This window comes from Heloderma suspectum, chromosome 8, assembly GCF_057233095.1.
Source record: "Heloderma suspectum isolate Gila_16-S chromosome 8, 16-S_ref, whole genome shotgun sequence".
NCBI lineage: Eukaryota > Metazoa > Chordata > Lepidosauria > Squamata > Helodermatidae > Heloderma > Heloderma suspectum.
In genome coordinates, this window is record NC_139465.1 from 29094754 (window position 1) to 29110742 (window position 15989).

Here is a 15989-nt window from a genome sequence, read left to right on the forward strand (position 1 = left end):
ATTAGCTATCCCACTCAATTTTGTGTCATCTGCAAATTTGACAAGCATTCCCTGCAAGTCATTATCCAAGTCCTCATCCAAGTCATTAATAAAAATGTTGTAGAGCACTGGGCCCAGGACTGAGCCCTGTGGTACCCCATTCGTTACCTCTCCCCAGATTGAGAAAATCCCATTGATAGGTACTCTTTGAGTCTGATTCTGGTGCCAACTGTGGATCCACCGGATCGTTGTTTCATCTAGCCCACTTTGAGCTAGTTTGCAAATCAGGATATCATGGGGCACTTTGTTGAAAGCTTTGCTGAAGTCGAGATATATTATGTACACAGCAAAGGCTGGACTACAGGAGAAATCTGCAACAGAATCAAATGAGTTCAACTTTCTATGAATCTGACCTGCAGATTTTATAGTGGACCAGCTTTTTCGGAGTGGACTTGTGGCCCTTTTTCTTTCCCTGCCTTGGCAGGAGGTGGGGGGATTTGGAAATGTACATTAGCACGTCTGCACTTGCCAACAGGAACAAAATTCTCATACATCCTTTAAAAAAAGTCAGATTCCACCACTGCACAGAGAATGGAATGAAAGATGCCTGACAATTTGCAAAACATGAACAGAATGGATTTAACGTAACTGTACAACACTAGCCAGAAGACGATGCTGATGGAACTTTCAGGGTTTGGTGAGGAAGCACACCTATATAAGGTAGGGATGGCAAAGAATTTCTCCACGAATCTCGGGGAGGCCGAATGCCAATGCATTCGGCCCCCCGAAATTGGCGGTGAAGTTCTCCCCCCCACCCCCCTGGGATGGGACTTACCTCATGCGAATGTCCCTCTCGACTGCGGGTCCCGGCGGCATTTTGGCGGTGTTTTGGCGGAGGCGGGGGCGGCAGCTGGTCTTCCAACTGGCTGCCGCCACCGCCATTACAAAGTAAATGTAAACACACACACACACACGTGATAAGCTACGTAATGATTTACGTAGCCTATCATGGCTAGATTTCCAAAGTCAGCCGTGATAGGCTACGTAAATCATTACGTAGCCTATTACGGGTGACTTTGAGAAAAAAAAAAGCACGTATGCAAATGGCGGCGCCCATGGGCACCGCCATTTGCGTTCCTTATTTGGGCCCGGGTAGTCTATGTTAAGATTTATGTAGACTACAGAGAAAATAAGGGCAACGCTATTAAGGGCTATTTGCGTTTCCCTTATTTTCGCCATAGTCTACGTAAATCTTTCCGTAGACTACCCAGGCCCAAATAAGGAACGCAAATGGGCGCCACCATTTGCGTACGAGCTTTTTTTTTTTTTTTCAAAGTCACCCGTGATAGGCTACGTAATGATTTACATAGCCTATCACGGCTGACTTTGGAAATCTAGCCATGATAGTCTACATAAATCGTTACGTAGCCTATCACGTGCGCCTGTGTGTGTGTTTACATTTACTTTTTTATTTCGTGGCCGGGGAGACGGGGCGCTCCTCCCCGGCCTGAATTTCGGTGGTGAGGGATGGGGCGCCTCTCCCCCGGCCTGAACTTCGGGGGAGAACCGAAGCACCTCCCCCCCCACCGTGAAGCAAGCTGTGGGACCAGGTAAGGGACTTTCCTCCGTCCTTAATATAAGGTGGCCCTACTGAATGATCAGCCTCTTTTGGAACAAGCAGAGCATCCCACCCACCTGCCTGGTAACATGGTAAGAGATTAGCTAGCCACCCATTTGGGGCCTGATGCCAGCATTGGAATACTTTAGGACCACTGGGCCAGCTATTGGGAGTGTGGTCTTTGTATTCATGTGGATGACTGGTGGAGCTTCATTTTGGGTCACCACATGTAGAGGGACTGAATTAGGATATTTTGAGGCACCCAGAAGGCGAAGGGATACTTGCTCAAACCACCTCTCATTGCTAGCCTGCTTCAGAGGATGAAGTGGCCCTGGAGAATTAGGGCTATTGAATGTTGACAACAGGGGTAAGGTGGAACAGAAAGGGACCTCTTGGTCCACCTTCTCTTTTTAAATTATGAACGAACTTGAGCTAGATAGCACAGAAGGCTCTGGGAGACTCTCCCAACTATAGAGACACATTTCCTCTTAGTTAATCCGTTGGTGGACATATGTCTGCTGTAAGCAGAGCCAAATGTCACCCGTCTTCTTTTCCTGCTAGCCCATTTTCTCTGCCCTCCTTCATGCTTCCCACTCACCAGCTTCCAGGGAAGAGAGAGGTCACTCTTCTCACTTTTGTATCTGCTTGCACGTAGGGATGGTGGAGAATTCTACCACGGACTCCAATGAGGTAAGATTCTTTAGAAGTCCATGGCGGAACGGACCACTCCCCTCCGCCACCGGCCCTGTGGTACCCCATTCATTATGCACTTCGCGCTGGCCAGATCCTACCTGCCACCAGCCAGGTCCATCCGCTGCCCTCCACTGCCTGTCCACGGACGCAAAAAATCTTTACGTAGCCTATCACGGCAAAGAGCAGGGACCCAAATGGAGTCCACTACGCCATTTGCATTCCTGCTCTTTGCCGTGATAGGCTATGTCAATCTTTACGTAGCCTATCATGTGAAGGGATAGGGACGCAAATGGCATAGCGGACACCATTTGCATCCCTGCTTCTTGCTGTGATAGGCTACGTAAATCTTTACATAAATTTGCGTCCACAGACTGGCAGCGGACAGAAGTCCTGCAGCGGACGGACCCAGCCGGCGGCTCCGCAGACTCGCCATGGAGCGGAGCTGGCCGGAGAGGATTCTGGTGGGAGGAATGGATCGCCTCCCCACCCCTAACACCCCAAAACGGACCCACGTAGGGAATTCGAACACCCCTACTTGCATGGCCAGACTGGGACAGCAGCAGCAGCTACATGAGGCTGTAGAGGTAAGTGATATGCCCCATGCAGGGCTGGCTAGATTGGCATGTGCTCTTGATGCTTGTCCATTATATGAACACCATAGGATATAAAAGGGTAAGTATCTTGTATTGTCTGGTGGTAATTAGGGGCAGCAGGATGGTAGTCCACAACAAATGTAATTTGATTTTCTTTTGAAGAGTTAGCCTTTGGTTCATCACGGAGGGTATCCTTGGATATTGCTGATGGTCAGTGGATATTGTAGTGAATAATGTGACTAGGCCAACCACATTGTTGGAGATGTCCTAAATTAGGGATGTACGAAAGTCACTTACCTGGTCTCGCAGCTGGCTTCGCGGTGGGGGGGAGGCGCTTCGCTTCTCCCCCCGAAGTTCAGGCCAGCGGGGGAGGCTTCCCGCCTCGCCCGGCCGAAATTCAGGCGGGGGGGAGGCTTCCCACCTTGCCCGGCCGAAATTCAGGCCAGGGAGAAGCGCCCCATCTCCCCGGCCACGAACTTCAAAAGAAAAGTAAAAAAAAAAAGCCCCGTGATAGGCTACGTAATGATTAACGTAGCCTATCATGGCTAGATCTGCAAAGTCAGCCGTGATAGGCTACGTTAATCGTCACGTAGCCTATCACGGGTGACTTTAAAAAAAAAAAAAAAGCACGTACGCAAATGGCAGCCCCCATAGGGATCCGCCATTCGCGTTCCTTATTTGGTCCCTGTAGTCTACGTAAAGATTTACGTAGACTACGGCGAAAATAAGGGTAACGCTATTTGCGCCGTAGTCTACGTAAATCTTTACGTAGACTACAGGGACCAAATAAGGAACGCGAATAGTGGCTCCCTATGGGGGCCGCCATTAGCGTACGCGCTTTTTTTTTTTAAGTCACCCGTGATAGGCTACGTGATGATTAACGTAGCCTATCACGGCTGACTTTGCAAATCTAGCCATGATAGGCTATGTAAATCATTACGTAGCCTATCACAGGGGTGTGTTTTTTTTACTTTTCTTGTAATGGCAGCGGCGGCAGCCGGTCAAAAGACCGGCTGCCGCCCCCGCCCCTGACGAAGACCTGCCGAAGCGCCGCTGGGACCCGCCGCCGGGAGCGACATTTGTGAAAGGTAAGTCCCATCCCGGGGGGGGGGGCGGGGGGCAGGGGGGCAGAGAATTTCTCCCCGAACAACCTTCGGAGGACCGAATGCATTGGCACTCGGCCCCCCGAAGTTTCAGGGAGAAATTCTCCCCCATCCCTACCTTTAAGAGACCAATCTTATGGCCCTTAGGCAGCCATGGGGGGCAAGCACATAGGATTGTTTGAATGCCTGGACCCAAGGCCAGAGACAGTGCTCCAACCTCAGACCCAGGATCTGAGCTCCCCTCCCCCTCCCCATTGTAGCCAGCACAGAGAGCACCACACTGGCTGTCTCTGAGAGCTTGCAATCATGAGCTTGGAGAGGGGGAAAAGGGGGGCATGCTGGTGGGTGGGGAGGGGACTCGGGAAGTGGGGATACAAGCTTCCCCCAGCCTCCGTCCCTCCCCCTCTCCGATGCCTCAGCTAGATGGGCAAAAATGCCCATCTAGCTAAACTGTAGAGCAGGATGCCTCCCACTGTGCTTAGGATAACCGTAAGCCTGCGAGTTCAGAGGCTTACGAGCACCCCGGGCGGATCCGATAGGATTGCACCCTAAGTTTGTGACGTCTTCCTGAGAAATGTTCTTCATTATTAAAGTGGCCACTGTACCTTAACTACAAGTTATACCATCGGGACCACCTGAAAAAGAACATTACATATAGTTTGGCTCTCAGGATAAAACAAATTTGCAACAATGAATTAAGCTTCTCAAGAAGATGTAATGAACTTAAAGAACATCTTAAACAATGTGGGTACCCTAGGCCATCATTTAAAGTGTTTTATACCATATTTTAATTTTGTATTTGTTTGTGAGCCACCCAGAGAACTACTGTTACGGGGTGGCTATAAAATAAATTAATAAATAACTGGCTGTTAGTGGGTTGTGGTGCTCTTAAATAGGCGGGAACGGGGCACAATGTTGGACGGCAAGATGACTGGGGGTCATAGGGAATGAGTTATCAATGAGCACCTGAAGGTCACTTAAAGACAAAAGGGGGATTCCTGAAACATGCCAGGTAAGATTGTGGGATGTGGGGTGGGCAAGCAAACCACCCTCTGGGGCCTGAATGGGTCACATACTTATAGCTGTGGCATTCAGTGGGTTGGGACTTATGAGGTGGAGCCTAAAGGTGTAGCTGGAGAGTGGGGAGAGCCACTGCACTGTCTCCAGGCTTGGGACTGGGTCAGGGTCACCCTAATTACCTAACCTTACAAATGTGAGCCAGTGTGGTGCCATGGTGTTAGACTGGGATGGCAGAGATCTGGGTTCTAGTCCCTACTCAGCCATGAAGCTCCCTGAGTGACATCGGGCCAGTCACTGACTCTCAGCCTAATGTACCACACAGAGTTGTAGGGAGGATCAAAAAAATGGAGAGGAGGAGGACCGTGTAAGCCACCTTGAGCTCCTTGCAAGGGGGAAAAAAAGGTGGGATATGAATGCATGAATGAAACACCTTAGTATGGCACACACAGCTTCTACTGTTGCAAATCTCTTGCTGTTAGAGCCTGGAAGCTGTGGCCTTATTTATTCAGCCCTTCATGTCTTGGGTCTTTATTTCAGGGTATGGTTGCAAACAGTGATGCTACAGCATTGGGTTCTCCACCTCAATTTTCCACTCATTTGGAAAGAAGTGCACATCTCTAGAGAATACACTTCTCTTATTTTGCACAAGACCCAGAAGTGTGGGGAGAAGAACTACATTGCATTGCTCCTCTCACCAATTCTGTGGACACTGCAAAGGCTATATTGGGAAATGGAACACAATCTAAAGTGCTCTTTCATGAACCATGCATATCCCCACCCCGTTTCTAAACCTCTAGCAAATTCAGAGCATGCAAGGTACCAAAAACCCTTAATGAGAACTGAGGAGTTTCCCAATATATTTTTGACTATCTCTGTGGTGCAGAAATGCACAAGTGTCCAGCTGATAAAGGGTAAATGCTTATTCAACCAAAACTCTCACATAATTCTCCCACTAGGAGGAAGGCCTGCAGGAATAGACCCAGAGAAGCGACACTGTGTCTAGGATAGCTTTAATCATTTTCTCATTTAAATGAGAGAGAGATACTTTGTTTTCTTTGCCACAGGTGATCTCAGGGGAAGAGAACTAGGACCCTGGAAACCAGCAGATAATGCTTAATATGCAAACCCCCTATTTCTACAAGCATTCCCCCCCTTTGGAGGAGGAAGGAATTGAGGGCAAAAGGGAAACACTATGAAAGTTAATATTAATATTGCTAAAAAACCCGTAGAGGTAGAGGTTAACTTTTTTGATTCAGGAACATAGACTGGGCCTTGTTCTTCATTGTACGTTACTACACGTTTTCATAATTTCCTCTCCATGGCTGTTCCTGTATTTCTTAAGAATAGCTATCACTTTTTCACTCCCACAGTGAAAGCTGCATAGCTGCTATGGCAGATAAAAATCTTGATCAGGCAGTAGTTTTGAGAATGCTATTGCAACATCTCTGTGGGGGGGGGTAGGGGAGGAGGATGTGCCAACTGGATATCTGTGTTTCTTCCTAAGGAAGAATTCATATTCACGCACTTCTCCTCCGGGGGCGGGACTAGGGATGTACGAAAGTTCCGCCACGGATCTCAGGGAGGCCGAATGCCAGCGCATTTGGCCCCAAAATCGGTGGCGGAATGGCCCCCTGCCCCCCCGCCCCTCTCCGGGACGGGACTTACCTGGGGTGGATCTTCCTGGCGGCGGAGGCTTCGGTGGTGACTCCGGCAGTGGTTCGGCGGTGGCTGGTCTTCCGACCGGCTGCCGCCGCCACCATTTCCATGTTTAAAAAAAAAAAAAAAAAAAAAACGTGATAATAAGGGGAACGCAAATAGCGTAGCGTCTATGCTATTTGCGTTCCCCTTATTTCACTGTAGTCTACGTAAATGTTTACATAGACTAAGACGTGCCAAAATAAGGAACACAAATGGTGGCGCCTGTGGGCGCCACCATTTGCATACGCGCATTTTTGTTTTTGTTTTTAATCAGCTGTGATAGGCTACGTAAAGATTTACGTAGCCTATCACAGCTGATTAAAAACAAAAACAAAAATGCGCGTATGCAAATGGTGGCGCCCACAGGCGCCACCATTTGTGTTCCTTATTTTGGCACGTCTTAGTCTATGTAAACATTTACGTAGACTACAGTGAAATAAGGGGAACGCAAATAGCATAGACGCTACGCTATTTGCGTTCCCCTTATTTTCGCCGTAGTCTACGTAAATGTTTACGTAGACTAAGACGTGCCAAAATAATGAACGCAAATGGCGGCGCCCATGGGCGCCGCCATTTGCATACGCGCATTTGTTTGTTTTTTTAAATCAGCCATGATAGGCTACATAAAGATTTATGTAGCCTATCACGGCTGACTGCAGGGACGCAAACGGCGGCGGCTACGGCCGCCGCCATTTGCGTCCCTGCTAGCCAGCGGCCGGATGTCCGGCCGCTGGCAGAGCCAGCCGGCGGCTCCGCAGAATCCCTGCGGAGCGGAGCCGGACAGCCAGGATTCGGGGGGGGGGACAGAGTGCCTCCCCCCCTGGCCAGAATTTCAGGGGGAGGGACAGAGCACCTCCCCCCCAGCATCAGCATAATCCGCAAACAGGTAAGTGACTTTCGTACATCCCTAGCTGCGGGACGCAAAGCAAACAAACAAAACAGAGCTGCACATTCATTGTGCATTCATTCTGGATAAGTATCCAGAACAGGTAGCAAATCTGAAAATATTACTGATACATCAGTGACCAGAGGGCAGAGAGGATGTGTCAACTAGATGTCCATATTTTTTCATAAGGATGGCATGATGTTCCACTGCCACTGCACAGTTCCTGTTGCAGGCAAATGTCTGGAACGCATGGCAAATTTGAGCTTTGCCACATTTATAATGTTCAAATGGTGGGGCAAAAGGATGTACCAGTTGGATGGGCAATCTCCAAGTGAATTATGCATACTTTGCAAAATAGTGATTCAGATCTTCATTAGCATTGGAGCCTAAAGCCAAGCCATAAATGGCCTGGGTGGGACCAGAGGTAGGGGTGGACGAAAGTCACTTACCTGTCCTCAAAGATTTCCCGCGGTGGGGGGAAGGCACTTCGTTGCTCCCCCTGCGAAGTTCAGGCCGGGGGGGGAGGCTTCCCGCCTCACCCGGCCGAAATTCAGGCTGGGGAGGAGGCGCCTCGCCTCGCCCAGCCGCGAACTAAACAGTTTAAAAAAAAAAAAACGCCCCCGTGATAGGCTACGTGACAATTAACGTAGCCTATCACAGCTAGATCTGCAAAGTCAGCCGTGATAGGCTACGTAAATCGCCACGTAGCCTATCACGGGTGACTTTAAAAAAAAAAAAAGTGCGTACGCAAATGGCGGCCCCCATAGGGAGCCGCCATTCGCGTTCCTTATTTGGTCGCTGTAGTCTACGTAAATCTTTACATAGACTACGGCGAAAATAAGGGCAACGCAAATAGCATTGCCCTTATTTTCGCCGTAGTCTACATAAACATTTACGTAGACTACAGCGACCAAATAAGGAACAGGAATGGCGGCTCCCTATGGGGGCCGCCATTATCCGTACGCGCTTTTTTTTTTTTTTAAGTCACCCATGATAGGCTAAGTGACCGTTTACGTAGCCTATCATGGCTGGCTTTGCAAATCTAGCCGTGATAGGCTATGTTAATCGTCACGTAGCCTATCATGGGGGCGTTTTTGTTTTTTTTAGTTTTATTGGAATGGCGGCAGCGGCAGCTGGTCGAAAGACCGGCTGCCGCTCCCGCTCCCGCCCCAGACGAAGACCCGACGAACCGCCGGCCGGACCCGCCGCCGGGAGGGACATTCGGCAAAGGTAAGTCCCGTCCCGGGGGGGGGTGCGGGGGGTGGGGGGGCGGAGAATTTCTCCCTGAAACTTGTTCGGGGGGCCGAACACATTGGCGCTTGGCCCCCCGAAGTTTCGGGGAGAAATTCTCCGCCAACCCTAACCAGAGTATAAAAATAATCAGCAGCAAGCATCTTAATCAGCCCAACACTTAAAGACCCTTAATGAAACCCAGGTGCATGTTCTCATGTTCCCTTTGGAAGTACAGCAGGTGCACACACAGAAAGCCAAGGCTTTTTCTGTTGCAACACAAAGTCCAGGACAGGCCCTATCAAAGGACATTTCCCTGGCCTCATCACTGCTTGACTTTTCATGAACAGCAAGGCCAGAATTTTAAAGTAAGCTTTTAAGGTGCTGTGTAAGCACCGACAATTGTCAGCTTATGGGTTAAACAGACCATGTAGAGATGTGAAGGCCCAGAAAAAGGAAAAAAAAAAACACCTGGAAAATTCAGGAAGAAAGCACCTTTTCCCATCCCCCCTCCAGGAAAATTGAGGAAAAATGAAAATGTCTGGGTCCCCCCGCCCCCTAAAATTGGAAAGAAATGAACAGCTTTGGATTATGAAATATTTTCTTTTAGAATTTAAGACAAAATATTTATATTTTGTTACCCAGTCTTTACTTCCCCATAATTATTTCTAAAAACTATGTAACAAGTAAGGCTGTGCAGGGACCCCCCTACCTGACTCAAAATTAGAGATGCTAGAGAAATTCAAGATGGACTAAAATGAGCTTAGATTTCTAAGAATCCAACCTGTGGAATCCACTGCGGAGCAACCCCCTCAGGACATGTGGACTTTCGGATGATTTTTTTTTTTTTTACTTTCCCAAAATTTAGACATATACATTTGTAGGAAGATATATATGTTTCTGCTGAGGAAATGTTGAATGGAATGGGGGACAATACGCTGAATGTTACGTACTAATGTAAATTATGTAAATACTTACATAAATGTTTACGCAATATTTTGCATATTTTTGCGCTTGACAGGGGGGAAAAGCCTGTCTGTGGACAGATGATGGAACAAAAGATGCCTGCCAATCTGCAAAACACAGATGGAGCTGATTTTACTCAGTCCGTACATCCCTACTCAGAAGCCACGTTGTGGCTTTGGAGGTGGGCCCGATTTGGCTTGGGCTGATTCAGGGGGGGGGGGAACCAACCCAACTCGGCCCTGAACCCGAAGTGGGATTTGGATGGCCGAGTCCTGCATCAGGGGCCCCTTGACACCCCTGTGCAACCCCACAGCTCCTTACCTTGCCACTGCTGCCTCCTTCTCCTCCTCTGTTGTTGCCCACTCCGTCACTGCCTCCATTTTTAAAATGGCAACACCATTTTTAAAATGGCAACTTCCTGCCTTAAACCAACAAAGTGACTTTTGATCTGCAAAGAACGCTAAAAAAATAACTATTGCTGCTTTTTCAATTTTTCCAAAATTTCCATTTTTTCTGAAAACCATCAGGGGGGGAGTTTTCTCCCACCACCCATGGTGTCAAAATTTCCAGAAATTTGACTTCTGGTTGGAACCAATGTCGTTCTGGCAGCATCCCACGGGTAGTGTCATGGGAGCTTTCTCAAACAGCTTTTTTAAAGGTTGACAAACCTTTTCATCTCCCCCCTGGAATTAAAAGGGGGGGCAAGGAAACATCTGGATAACATCTTGGAGAAAAGTACCCCCCTCAAGTTAGTAAGGGGGCTGGATTCCAGGATTATCTCTCCAGAGCTTTACCAACACACAAAGCTGTACTGAGACTCCTATTTCATAGGAGAAAACAGGGCTGACGTGTTCCATAATAATATATGCTTTCAGTATCAACAACTTCTGAGGGATGATTTAAGAAATGTTAACAGTATTTGAGAACATCTGAGGACCTGCAAGATCTGCTTGAGAGAAACATGACTGCACCAAGGAGAAGAAAGGAGCTGGCATCAACTCCCCCCGCAACCCCTGTGTCAAAGGTTTCGAGAACAGGAGATAAAGGGGAATGTACTCTGATAAAGACTTTATCTTCACAATTTATGGAGCAAGCCAAAAGGTTGGATTTAATCCAAAATTCCATCACTGCCGTGCAAGGAGCCGTCGATGTAATTAATGTGTCATGGCAAAAAATGGAGATGAAAACTAATGAGCCAGAAGACTGAGTGGTAGGGATGGCGGAGAATTCCGCCATGGATTTCAGTGAGGCCGAATACACTGGCATTCAGCCCCCCAAAACCCGTGGCGGAACAGCCTCCACCCCCCCATGGAATCCATCCCAGGACAAAGCTTACCTGGGGCGGTTCCAGCGGCGGCAGCTGGTCTCTTGGCCAGCTGCTGCGTAGGGGTGGACAAAAGTCACTTACCTTTTCTCGCAGCTTGTTCGCGGTGGGGGGGAGCGCTTCGCTGCTCCCCCCGCGAAGTTCAGGCAGGGGGGGGAGGCTTCCTGCCTCGCCCGGCTGAAATTCAGGCCGGGGGGGGGAGGCTTCCCGCCTCGCCCGGCCGAAATTCAGGCCGGGGAGGAGGCTTCCCGCCTCGCCCGGCCGCGAACACGAAAGTAAAAAAAAAAAAAAACCAACGTCCCCTGATAGGCTACGTGACGATTCACGTAGCCTATCACGGCTAGATCTGGAAAGTCAGCCGTGATAGGCTACGTGAATCGTCACGTAGCCTATCACGGGTGACTTAAAAAAAAAAAAAAAAGCGCGTACGCGAATGGCGGCCCCCATAGGGAGCCGCCATTCGCGTTCCTTATTTAGTTGCTGTAGTCTACGTAAATGTTTACGTAGACTACGGCGAAAATAAGGGCAACGCTATTTGCGTTGTCCTTATTTTCGCCGTAGTCTACGTAAACATTGACATAGACTACAGCGACCAAATAAGGAAGGGGAATGGCGGCTCCCTATAGGGGCCGCCATTCGCGTACGCGCTTTTTTTTTTTTTTAAAGTCACCCGTGATAGGCTACGTGACGATTCACGTAGCCTATCACGGCTGACTTTGCAAATCTTGCCGTGATAGGCTACGTGAATCGTCACGTAGCCTATCAGGGGACGTGTTTTTTTTTTTTCTTTCATTGCAATGGCGGGGGCAGCAGCCGGTCGAAAGACCGGCTGCCGCTCCCGCCCCGCTCGAACACCGGACGAACCGCCAGCCGGACCCGCCGCCGGGAGGGACATTCAGGGAAGGTAAGTCCCGTCCCGGGGGGGGGGCAGGGTGCAGGGGGGGTGCGGAGGATTTCTCCCCGAAACTTGTTCGGGGGGCTGAACGCGTTGGCGCTTGGCCCCCCGAAGTTTCGGGAAGAAATTCTCCGCCATCCCTACTGCTGCGAACTCAAATGGTGGCCACCATGCCATTTGCATAGCTGCCTTTGCCATGATAGGCTACGTAAATACTAACGTAGCCTACCATGGCAAACAAAAGCAAAACAAAACAAAAACCCACGAATGCAAATGGCGGCAGCTACGGCGGCCACCATTTGCATTCCCTTTTTTTCGTTGTTTTAGCCTCAGTAAATATTTACATAAGCTATTACGGCAAAAAAAAGGGGAACGCAAATAGTGGGCACTATTTGCGTTCCTTTCCCCCCCATAATAGCTTACATAAATATTTATGTAGGCTAAAACGGCAAAAAAAAGGAACACAAATGGTGCCCACTACGCTATTTGCATTCCCCTTTTTTTCGCTGTAATAGCTTACGTAAATATTTACGTAGGCTAAAACAGTGAAAAAAAAGGGAACGCAAATGGCGGCCACCGTAGCCGCTGCCATTTGCGTACACAGTTGTAGGGATGTACGAAAATCACTTACCTTTCAGGGATTATGCTGATGGTGCGGGGGGACGCGTTCTGTCCCTCCCCCGGAATCCTCGCCGGGGAGGGAGGCACTCCGTTCCTCCCCCCCTCGGTATCCTCGCCGGCCGGCTGTGCTCCACAGCGATTCTGCAGAGCCACCGTCCAGCTCCGCCAGCAGCTGGACATCCGGCCACTGGCTAGCAGGGATGCAAATGGCAGCGGCCATAGCCACCGCCGTTTGTGTCACTGCAGTCAGCCGTGATAGGCTATGTAAATCTTTACGTAGCCTATCACGGCTGATTTAAAAAAAAAATGTGCGTAAGCAAATGGCAGCGCCCATGGGTGCCGCCATTTCCGTTCCTTATTTTGGCACGTCTTAGTCTACGTAAACATTTACGTAGACTAAGATGGAGAAAATAAGTGGAACGCAAATAGCGTAGCATCTACGCTATTTGCATTCCCCTTATTTTCGCTGTCTTATATGTTACGTCTTACGTTACATTTACCTAGACTAAGACGTGCCAAAATAAGGAACGCAAATGGCGGCACCCATAGGCACCGCCATTTGCGTATGCGCATTTTTTTTTAATCAGCCGTGATAGGCTACGTAAAGATTTACGTAGCCTATCATGATGATTTTTTAAAATTTAGCCATGATAGGCTATGTAAATCTTTACGTAGCCTATCACGTTTTTGTTTTTTTTTTAAACCTGGAAATGGCGGCGGCAGCAGCCGGTTGGAAGACCGGCCTCTGCGGCCAAACCGCTGCCAGAGCCACCGCTGGAGCCACCGCCAGAGCCGCCGCCATCACCAAGATCCGCCCGAGGTAAGTCCCGTCCCCGGGTGGAGGTGGCGGGCCATTCTGCCACCGATTTCGGGGGGCTGAATGCGCTGGTATTCGGCCTCCCCGTGATACGTGGTGGAACTTTCGTACATGCCTACGCGGTTGTTGTTTTTTCCGGAAGGATGCCCAGCGGCCGTATGTCCGGCTGCGGACAGCCCTGGCCAGCGTGGAGTGCAGCCGGCCAGGGAGGATTCCAGGGGGAGGGACGGAGAGCATCCCCCCCACTGCAGAAGCAGTGCAGAAGCCCCACAACGGAACAAGGTAAGGGATTTGTACATCCCTACCGAGTGGCAGGAAATGAAACTACAAGACAAATTTGTTTTAAAAATGCCTCTGATAGAATTTCTCAACAGGAGGCCTTCACGAGACAATCCAATGTACGTATTATTGGGATTAAAAATGTCTAATGATGTAAAATTGCCTATTTTTGTGAATAAACTTTTGTATGAGATACTCCCTATCCCATCTGATTATTTACTTGATATTCAGCAGGCATTGCATGTGCCAAATGCTAAAGGGACTGACTACACAATCATAGTCCAATTTGCAAAAGTCTCCACAAAGAATTATATCCTGCATTTGGCAAGAGAGGGTGGAAACCTTTCCTGGAAACAAGATAGTGTTATGTTATTTCCAGACTACATCAAAGAGGTGGCAAATAAAAGAAGGCAATTTATCAAAGCAAAAAATATGGCAAAACAAATTAACTTCCAATATTACTTAAAATATCCTGCTACACTTTGTATTGTGTCTGAAGGTCAGATGAAGATGTTTCTAAATCATGAAATGACGGAGGCATGGCTGAATGTAAAAATGCATGAGATTTATGTTACAACCCCATGAACTGGAATCTTTAAACAAGCTTTGTTAACTGTTCGTGTTTAGTCTACATGATCCAGGCTAGCTCAGAAGATAAATGATTATACTAGGGATGGAAGAAATGGACTTACCTTGTCCCGCAGCTTGCTTCGCGGTGGGGGGGAGGCGCTTCGGTTCTTCCCCCAAAGTTCAGGCAACGGGGGGAGGCGCCCTGCCTCGTCTGGCCAAAATTCAGGCTGGGGAGGAGCGCCCCGTCTACCCGGCCACAAAAAAAAAAAGTAAAGTAAAAAACACACACACACACACCCGTGATAGGCTACGTAAAGATTTACGTAGCCTATCACGGCTAGATTTCCAAAGTCATCCATGATAGGCTATGTAAATCGTCACATAGCCTATCACGGGAGACTTTGAAAAAAAAAAACCCGTACGCAAATGGCAGCGCCCATGGGGTGCCGCCATTTGCATTCCTTAGTTTGGCACGTCTAGTCTACGTAAAGATATACGTAGACTACGGCGAAAATAAGGGCACGCTATTTGCGTTGCCCTTATTTTTGCCATAGTCCACGTAAATCTTTACGTAGACTAGACGTGCCAACTAAGGAACACAAATGGCGGCACCCCATGGGCGCTGCCATTTGCATACGTGCTTTTTTTTTTTTCAAAGTCACCCTTGATAGGCTACGTCACAATTTATGTAGCCTATCACGGCTGATTTCGCAAATCTAGCCGTGATAGGCAACGTAAATCATTACGTAGCCTATCACGGGTGTTTTTTTTATTTTTTAACTTTCCTTTTTTATTTTGCAATGGCGGCGGCAGCAGCCGGTCAGAAGACGGGCTGCCGCCCCCGCCAAAACGCCGCCGGAACCCGCTGCCGAGAGGGACTTTTCGCACGAGGCCGGCAGAGAATTTCCCCAACAATTTTGGGGGTCCGAATGCATTGGCATTCGGCCTCCCAGAGATTCGTGGAGAAATTCTCCGCCATCCCTAGATTATACATATATTCGTTTATTCTCTACCATCTTTTGTTTTTCTTGCTTTTCTTTATATTTTTCTATTTCAAATAGGTGATATATCTAGTATAAAATATGTTACTGACTGTTGAAGGTTTATATTAAGTTTTATTATATAACACTATGTAATAATAATAATAATAATAATAATAATAATATAGGCTTCTTAGGGATGTACGAAAGGGACTTAACTTGTCCCACAGCTTTTTTCACGGTGGGGGGGAGGCACTTCGCTTCTCCTCCCGAAGTTCATGAGAGGGGGGGAGGCTTCCCGCCTTGCCTGGCCGAAATTCAGGCCGGGCAGGAGGCGCCCCATCCCTCGCTGGCGAAAGTCAGGCCGGGTAGAAGCACCCCATCTACCCGGCCGCGAAAAAAAAACAAAACAACACCCCCGTGATAGGCTACGTAACGATTAACGTAGCCTATCACAGCTGACTTTGCAAATCTAGCCGTGATAGGCCACGTTAATTGTTACGTAGCCTATCACGGGGGTGTTTTTTTTTTTTAACTTTCTTTGTAATGGCAGCGGCGGCAGCCGGTCAAAAGACCGGCTGTTGCCCCCGCCCCTGACGAAGACCCGCCAAACCGCCGCCGGGACCCGCTGCCGGGTGGGTCATTCGTGAAAGGTAAGTCCCATCTCGGGGTGGGCGGGGGGGCGGAGAATTTCACCGCCGATTTCAGGGGGGCCGA